The 9,309-nt window shown below is 31.5% G+C and overlaps 1 long non-coding RNA gene and 1 other non-coding gene across 2 annotated transcripts in view; both read right to left on the bottom strand.

Moving 5' to 3' along the window:
- LOC130672307 (uncharacterized) overlaps positions 1-9,309 on the bottom strand; it is a 123,370-nt gene that overhangs the window by 24,149 nt on the left and 89,912 nt on the right. The gene's annotated exons all lie outside the window — the stretch shown is intronic.
- Positions 7,422-7,493, bottom strand: Trnae-uuc (transfer RNA glutamic acid (anticodon UUC)). The gene has a single exon. It is a non-coding gene; the product is annotated as a tRNA-Glu (tRNA).

Here is a 9,309-nt window from a genome sequence, read left to right as displayed (position 1 = left end):
CAACAGCTTGCGTATTTTTAATAAAATTATACAAATGTTGTAATGGACGAGTAATATAATTTTATAAAAGTTTCGGTAAGTAAAATAAGAAGAGACGAGATACAAAGTTGAGTTTTAGATATAAGTCACTAATGGCTCCTTTGTCTCGAAGCCTAAGCCATTTTTCATAGCTGTCAGCTTTAGTGTATTTGGTTAATCATTTTACGACGAGCCGCAAGCAGGTGCCGTACCTGTCATACTCTATTCTCTCAAATATATAATATATATAGATATATTTCATCGAGGATACTAGCTAGTTAAATATATGACAAATACAATATACGAAGCGTTAGATTGGCTGAGCCTTCAGATGTATATACATTTACGTTATAAAATTTAATTTAACTTTCGTGTCAAACGAGTTTCGAATAATTAAATTACCTTCTCTTCCGTTAAAAGAATTTGTTTTACGCTGGATATTTTTTTAATATTTTCCTTTGTCTTTTTAATATTTAAATGCTTTTAGAGCTGACGCGCCTAACAAAGAAATATTAATTAGCTTTGCATTAATAAATTACAGTAAAAAAATTTCAAGTCTCATTTAAATTCATCAGCTTGATTATTTATTTATGACGACAGCGCTAAGGATAAAAATATTATGGGTTTTCAAAAAAAATTGTCGTGGGAATTTGAGAGGGATCACTAGTGTGACCGCCTGAAAAAACGACGATTTTTGGGAATTTTTTCACAGAAAACTACTGCATGGAATGTTTTGACGTTTTAATAACATATTTGTGGATATAAAATGAATACAAGATAAAATTTTTGGACCGAAACATTCAAAATTCAGCAAGTTATGCACAATATCCCAAGCTCGAAAAAAGTCCCCCCACTACAGTGATAGCAACCTTCAGTGCAGGAAACCAAAAAAAACAAAAAGTTTATTAAACTAGAAGGTATTTTCCGTACCATGACTCTCGGGTTAAAAAAAATTTCAAATTTCGCGGGAAATTTTGATGATTTTTGGCCTGGAAAAATTACATTTTTGATTCGATTGGAAAACTGGAGGTTCACGGTACGTACACGGGAAGAAATAGGACTGGTTGCTGAACTATTACTAAATTCATATGCGTCCGAAGTGTATAGAATAGTAAAGACTCATGAATTTAGTAATAGTTGATGTCATAACAAAACTTAGTACTGTTCTGGAGGCTAATGAGAACTACGAGATCTAAGTGATTATTTCTGTCACTAAATAGTAAGTGTTCGCATTCTATACAGCAAAAAAAGCTGTGCTGAGAGGTTTTTATACTCTTGAACTATGAACGACGACTATTTTAACAGTAACGTCATATGTTTCATTTACTATGTAGCGCAGAACTGGTTACTGTTTAAAGAGTAATAGTACATGTTAAGCCATGACTTACTCCGGTTCTAATATGTATTTCTCTCTATATTTTTCGTCAATTACTGCGTAGAACAGTAACCAGTACGATCTATTCCTTTCCGTGTAGAAGCATATATAAAAGAGGCTGCAATTCGAATCAAATCGACCGGATAGTTTGTCTTTGAATTATAGCAGCAGCAATTTTGAAAAATACATTTTTCGAAAACCGACAAGTAGCTGCTCTTCAGACGACTGTAACTCAAAAAAACTATTTGAGATATGAACTTGAAATTTTGTAGTATATATTTTTGAAGCTATAGACTATCGAAGTATGCAAAAAAAAAAAGTGGTCCCCTTAATGAAATTTATTTATTTTACATGCACGGGAAAAAATCTCCGACTTTGTAATGACTTTGAATAATTTTCTGGAAATTCGAAGACGAATTTTTTAAAGTAAAGTTTTTTTTCATGTAGAAATAAATAAAAGCAACAACTGACAACGGGAAATTTATGGTGAAGAAAAAAAAAGTTTGTTCAATTAAAAAAGTATAATTCTCTGTCATAAGCAGTACAGAGGGAAGGAAAAGAAGATGAAAATAAAAGTAAAAATAAATAGGAAAAAAATAAAAGATGACTGAGGATTCCCCGTTGAGATTACGCCCGCGCCAAAGTAATGTATATATTGTATATATGTGTAATACTGTTGTGCACAACAAAGTGTGAGTGAGAGTAAGAGTAAGAGTAAGTGAGAGTGAGAGTAAGAGCGAAAGTTTCATTTCACTTTAATTGAAACGAAATTGTGGGCCAAGGGTTACTCTTGACGCAGGGGTTGTCAGTTTCAGTCTACATTATTTTGCTTCCATAAATATGCGTATGATATATAAGTTAATGTGAGCTGTAGCTCAGACTGAATTTGTCGCGGAGATATTTCTTACTGTTAGACATTTTTAGAAAAAAAAAAAAATTGATGGGGCGGCGTGGGCAAAATAGGGTACCCAAAATTTTATAAAAAAAATTTGAAGTCAGTCTCATAAAATTTCATATTAAAATGCAATCCTTTCTAATTGGTCAATCGAGTATTTTAATATATATTAAAACACTCAATTTTATATTAAACCTCTGAATTTTAGTGAAATGGGCGACTGTATCCCTACTCAATAATTCAAGCTTATAACTAAACACTAGGGACAAGATTTTTGCCTTAATTTTGAAATGAATGGTTCTAATGTTTAATATTACGGCGAAAATATTGGTTTTATCATAAAAGTTTTCAAACAAAAATTGCGGGAAATTTAATTTTATAAAAAAAATCTTTCTTATGATTTTTTGATACGAGCAATATTTTCACCGTGATTCCAAAATTAAGATTCATAATGAGTGATTCAAATTTATGTTCATTACGAAAATCTTAATTTGGAAATTACGGCTTTCTTATTAGTCCTAGAAAAAAATTATAAGAGACATTTTTTTATAAAATTAAATTTTGAACAACTTTTATTTGAAAAAATTTTTCGTACGACCAATATTTCCGCCGTGATATCAAAAATTTAACAGCATTAATAATCAATTGTTATTTTTAAATCAAAGTAAAAATCCTGGCTCTACTAATCACCTTTCTCTCTTATGACGTCACTTTGAATTTAGCTGGCTTATTAACATGACCAAAATCGCTAGACTGCGCATGCGCATTCAATTGAGTCCATTTTGAACACCGCTTTTTTTTACAAAGTACAAACTTCCTGTAGTGTATATATATTTTTTTATTTGAACATTAAGCCCTACTTGATGTTAACTGTTAATGCTTAAAGTTTGCGTTTCATATAATAATAATAATATATATCGTCCCTACTCTATAAACAATTTTCGTACTCTCTTAGTACAGCTCTTTATTTTCTCTTACACTCTCAGCAGTTTACTCTACTTAATACTATATACACATATATATAATCTGAGTTCCGCGCACGATCAATCTTCGGAGAGCTGAAGAGATGAGATACTACTACCACTGCGTGCATTATATACCTCTGGGTATATAATGTACAGTAGTCAGCATCAAAGTTAAAGAAACTCTTCTGTTATTATTACGAAAATAAATTAGCTATCCCATTGGGAAGTCCTCCTTAATTATTACACATTTATTATCACCAATTGTTTAAGAATTACTTGGATACTAAAATTATTTTTCTTTATTATAATATTCAAATTTTATTTTAAAAGTTTATCTGAAAAACTAAAACTTTTTTAATTACTGAGAAGTGTATTTAATAATGAGGTTTATTAATTTAATTTTACTGAGTACTCAGGGTAAAACGGGACGTCTAATGAAAAAATTTCATATTACCACGGATAGAAATTTTTTTTGTGATCCAAATAGTTAAATCTCATTATAAATTTATTAAATATATATGACAAAATATATGTAGGGCTGGGGGAGGGGGTCAGTCAGGTACTTAAGGAATTACTGAATTTTCAGGGGCTCAAATACGTTAAATATTTTTTTTTTTTTATGCTCAAAGTGAATGGAAAAAAATTTCAGCAGTTAAGGGGCAAAATACCCCCTAAAAAGGGTGAAAAAAAAATTACCCTTTTTCACCCACCCACTACCCCATTTTACCCCTCCTTTCCCTACGGTAATTGAAGTTACGATAAACCAAAAAAAATTTTGACCGCGTCATACCCTGATTTTTTTTTTTTTATAAAATTATGACATGAGTCAAGTAAATTATGGGATAAATTTCTCAAAAAAGCTTGATACTAAATCATGGATTAAAAGTTAACACGCGAGACAAAATATATATGTACACATATGTATTAAGTGAAAGGTATTTAAATTAATCCAAACATACGATCGACAAATTCTATCCTAAAAGTCATGTTGATACAAACTCTGGTGAGAGTATTAACGACTAAAATTAATTAAATGCTTAACTAGATTCACGTATATAACTTAGGATGTAAGAGGTGGGATGAAGAAACGGAGGAGTAAATAGTGAAGATCAAATCGAATGAGAAAGTAATAGTGTCGGTAAGTGTGAGTGAGAATTTGAGTGATAAAGACTAAGAGAGTGAGAGTGAGAGTGAGTAAAATTAAATGATATGGCAAGGGGATGGTAAAGAGAAAAGGATGATGCCTGGATTGCTTTGACTGGTAACTGAATCGTTGGATCTCTAAATCAATCAACCAGTCGATTAGGATACTAGTCGTCCTGTGGTTTTAGTTTCCTTTATCAAATCAACGTCAATTGCTTACACTGCTAACACACTGAGTCCCAGTTGAGTCTGTAGTTGTGCCAGCACACATCAGACACCACACAGACAATAGACCTAACCCTTATATTAATATATAGACTCTGTCATCGGTATCATTTTTCCCGTTTCTCTAATCGCTTTTAAATCGCCGGAAATTCTTTGTTCGGCTTTCAACTCGCTAACAAACTCATTATCGAAAATTTTTAACGCACCCTATAATTTACTTTTTTTTAATATAAATTATCATTTTTTATCTTAATGAAGACTCGTGGGTCATTTAGTCACTGTTATAAGAGCGGTGTTGAAATGAAATAACACACAGTAAAAAATATTGTGTTAAAATCAACACAATATGTGTGTTAGAAACGGTCCACACAATTTTTGTGTTATTTTTCAACACAAAATTTGTGTTAAAATTTCAACACTTTTTTTGTGTTGATGTTAAAGTAACACTTGATAAATGTTGATAATATCGATTTTTATACTAAGTAACACTTTTAAAGTGTTGAAGAGTAAAATTTTAAAGTAACACAAAGAATTGTGTTGATTTGACACAAAATAATCAACACAAACATTTTAACACGGACCGTTTTTAACACAGATACACAATATTTTTTACTGTGCACCGGTGTAGGCGGTGTTAGAATACCGGTGTTAAGTCGGTGTAAAAAAAATTCTACGAATAGAAATTAGAAAAAAAGATGTATTACATATAAAAAAATCGGTCTATCAGTTGATCCTGCGGGCCAGCCCTAAAACTTCCCGCTTTTTTTCGGGCTCAAGGAGCTTGAAAACATCACTGTGAATATATTTTCGAGCTCTTCGAGCTCGAAAAAGCTACTGCATGCGATCATTTTTTTATGAGCTTTTCAAGATCTAACAAGTTACGTTTTATGCTAGAGTTTAAAAGTTAAGAATAAAAATTCATTAATGAAGAAGCGGCTTTTAAATTTTTATTTTCGATTATGTTCTCTGAAGTACATGTATTGAGGCAGAAATCAATGTCAGTGATCAAAAACAAGATTTGAATGAGTTTTGACTTAGGTCAAAGCAATAATATATGGAATATCTGAGAAAAACATTAAAGACTGGGTTTTTTCAATTTTTTGCTGACAATATGTTTAAAACTAAGGAACAAGTTACATGACATTATCTGATGATCGAAAGAGACTATTTTGAGAAAGAGTTGGTATGATTTCAGACACATTTTAGCACATTATATTTTGATTTATCCGGAAAAAATAACATGAAATGTTATTTTTTTAACTTTTCAGCGTCGATATCTTTTAAACTAATTAACCGATTTTGACGTTTGAGGTGGCAATCGGCGCGTTTTATTGAGTTCTAGAGCTGATTAGATTTTGGAATTGATCGGATGAGTCACTTCAAAGATAATCGAAAAAACCCGTTTTTTATCATTTCTTTCGCCAACGATATCTCTCGAACAAATTAACCGATTAAGATGGTTGAGATGGCATTCGACGCGGCTTATAAAGTTCTAGAGCTGATTAGATTTTGAAGTCGATCATTCGAGTCGTTTCTGAGAAATCACTAAAAAACTAAAAAAAAAAATTTTTTTTTTTTTCGTAATTCGCCAATATTTTCGAGTCTACTTAATCAAATGTTCTGAAATTTTCAGGAAAGTTGACGGCCAACAAGCTCTTTCGATTGCCACCTCAACCATCCAAATCGATTTATTAGTTAAAAAGTTACAAAGAGTTTACACACACACACACACACACACACACACACACACACACACACACACACACACACACATGCGCACACTTACCCTCACGCACGCGAATCCATGCGCACACTTACCCGCACACCTGCACAAATGCGCACACTTACCCCCACGCACGCGAATCCATGCGCACACTTACCCGAATACATGCACACACTAACCCGCACACCTGCACAAATACGCACACTTACCCGCACACATGCACACACGCACGCACAAATGCGCACACTTGCCCGCGAACATGCACACACACACATGCACACGTGTGCGCACACACCTGCGTGACCACATGTACACACACGTGCACACATCTACCCTCGCACGTACACATGCACGCACACGCGCGAGCGCACTCATGCACACACTCACACGAGCACACACACATTCTTAGTTAAGAATTTTTACAACTTTGAATGATAAGAGTTACCATCTTCTATTGTAACTGTTATCATTTTCAATTGTAATACTGATCATTATAACCACTGAAAAATGTTATTACCATTTGAGATAGTTAAAATTACAATTTTCGTATAGTAGATACAATAATTAATTTCTCTCCGTGTAATGAAGGTAATCGAGAGTGAACGATTTATTACACCTTAAAAAATTTTTTTCTATTGGCTCGCAGGTACCGACGCCGTAAATTTTTTAATTTTTTTTCATCTGAACCTGCGATCCAATAGAATTACCGAATCACCGATCCTTGAAATATTTGCATCAGACAAAATTTTTAACATTATCATCGATGATATATTTGAATACGAATCATCAAAGTTTAATAATTTAAAAATATTCCGTTCGTATTCAGTAAGTTCTTTAATATAATAGTAGATGTGTCATTTACTACTTCAACGATTTTACCAGGCTGTGAATGATAGAAATATTTTTATTGATATATTTGTGGAATTTCAGTAGACTTCTGTCCGCTAGCGAGACTCCTACTTACCTATATACCAAATACACAAAATTATTATTTAAGGAAATCATAAATAGTTCTAGTATTCATACGTTGATTGAAAGTTTTAAAAATAAATCGTTGCAAAAAAAAAAAAAATAATATTCCGGTACCGGGAATCGAACCCGGGTCGCCTGGGTGAAAACCAGGAATGATAACCCCTACACTATACCGGAGCAGACGCGAGGTAACGACAACTTTTACGTACTTGTGTTTAATTTCTGTCACAATCATTTGAATACAATTTTAAAGCTAAGTTGAAAAAGAAAAAAAAAATGCTGTATAATTAAAAATTAGAAATTTTAATTTTTAAACAATTTGGAATTTTTTTAACGGCTAATTTAAAACAATGATACCTAATGTTTTTAATGTAGATAAATTTTAGCAAACTCTCTGTAAAACAGTCAGTATTTTCCCACACAAAAAAAAAATTAACTTGGTTCAAGTAAATTATTTTCTTCAAAATATTATTCTCGTTTCGAAACATCTAAACTTCTCAATTCAAAAAAATTTCAGTCTTGAATAAATAAATTATAATTCTTTAATGGAGAATAAAAATTTTTCTTACAAAAGTTTTAATCTTAGAAGAAGCATTCTTTGCTTTCAAGCAAGATCCATATTTATTTCTCCCAATAATTTTTTCTCTTGGTTTAAGGCCGATAATATTGACTCAGGATGATACCGACTTAGTTTGAGTATGGCGCATTGTTTAAATCAGGAATTTATTTTATTCGATTCAGAAATATACAAATATATTTTTAAAAATTATTAATCAGTTTATTACTACAATGGTTACTTATACTAATTTTTGATTTGGAAGTTTATTGCGAATTTTTATTTAAAAAAAAATTTATTTGTACTAAAAATTTAAATAATATTTTTGTTTAATGGCCACATTTTCAATAATAGAAAATTTGAGGTTATCCAGTAAATAAGCATTGACAATTAAATCCATTTACTGTGAAAATCTTTAAAGTTTGAACACAGTAATTAGTTACTACTTAAAGTATTATGATACCGAAATCTATTCATATGCATATACATTAAACAAAAATAATTATCAACGGCGAGATTAATGTTTTGATGTTCAAATTGTGAACTGACAATTTAAAACTAACTACAACTGAGCGAGAAAAACAAGCAAGTACGCTGTTCCCACCGAGGCGCCACCTGGCGTCAAAATGTTCACTTCACCCAAGTAAATCTGTTACTTAGTTTGAGAGTTAGATTTATTGTGTGAAAAAAAAATACTTTTGAACCAAGCATATACAAATCTTGATGTAAGAATCCTGAAACTTCTTGAGCCAAGAAAAAAAAAATTTATTTTTGAAATATCTCCGAACGCACTCTACCGATTAAGCTCAAATTTTTTAGCTTCAAGATATTAACAAGCCGCGTCAAATAACACCTCAAAGATCACAATCGGTTCATCCGTTCAAGAATTATGAATATTTACATACATACGTACGTACATACATACATACACTCGGACATCATCTTGAAATTAGTCAGAATAGCTTTTTAGAACCTCAAAACGTTAAAATCTGATAGAATTTCAGTTTTTGCAAATCGGACCGAGACCAATAACTTCCCGAATTTTTGAAAATTGACAATTTTCTTAGCGGGAAGTTAAAAATATAAAAATTTAATGAATATTGTCTGGAGGAAATTTCAATTTTACTATATACTTATTTAAATAATTATTCATGTTATCCGTAATTTCTTTAAAAATTACACAATTTTACACTTGGCATTTTAATCACTAATAATTTAATTAATTAATCAAAATACTGTTTAACTTTCGTGATCGAAGAAGTAAAAATTTTCACAAAGTAAAATATTTTCTACACCGAAAACTATTTTAACACCGGTAAAGAATATTTATACCTTCGGCGGTGTTATTTTAACACCGCTTTCGGTGTTGAAATTTAACACCGAAAATTTTAACACCTACACCGCCTAGACTTACCCCGTTTTTTTTTACAGTCAAAC

The sequence above is a fragment of the Microplitis mediator genome, chromosome 7 (genome assembly GCF_029852145.1).
Source record: "Microplitis mediator isolate UGA2020A chromosome 7, iyMicMedi2.1, whole genome shotgun sequence".
NCBI classification, from domain to species: domain Eukaryota; kingdom Metazoa; phylum Arthropoda; class Insecta; order Hymenoptera; family Braconidae; genus Microplitis; species Microplitis mediator.
The sequence above is the reverse complement of the archived record's forward strand: the minus strand, read 5'-3'. Positions and strand labels throughout refer to the sequence as shown.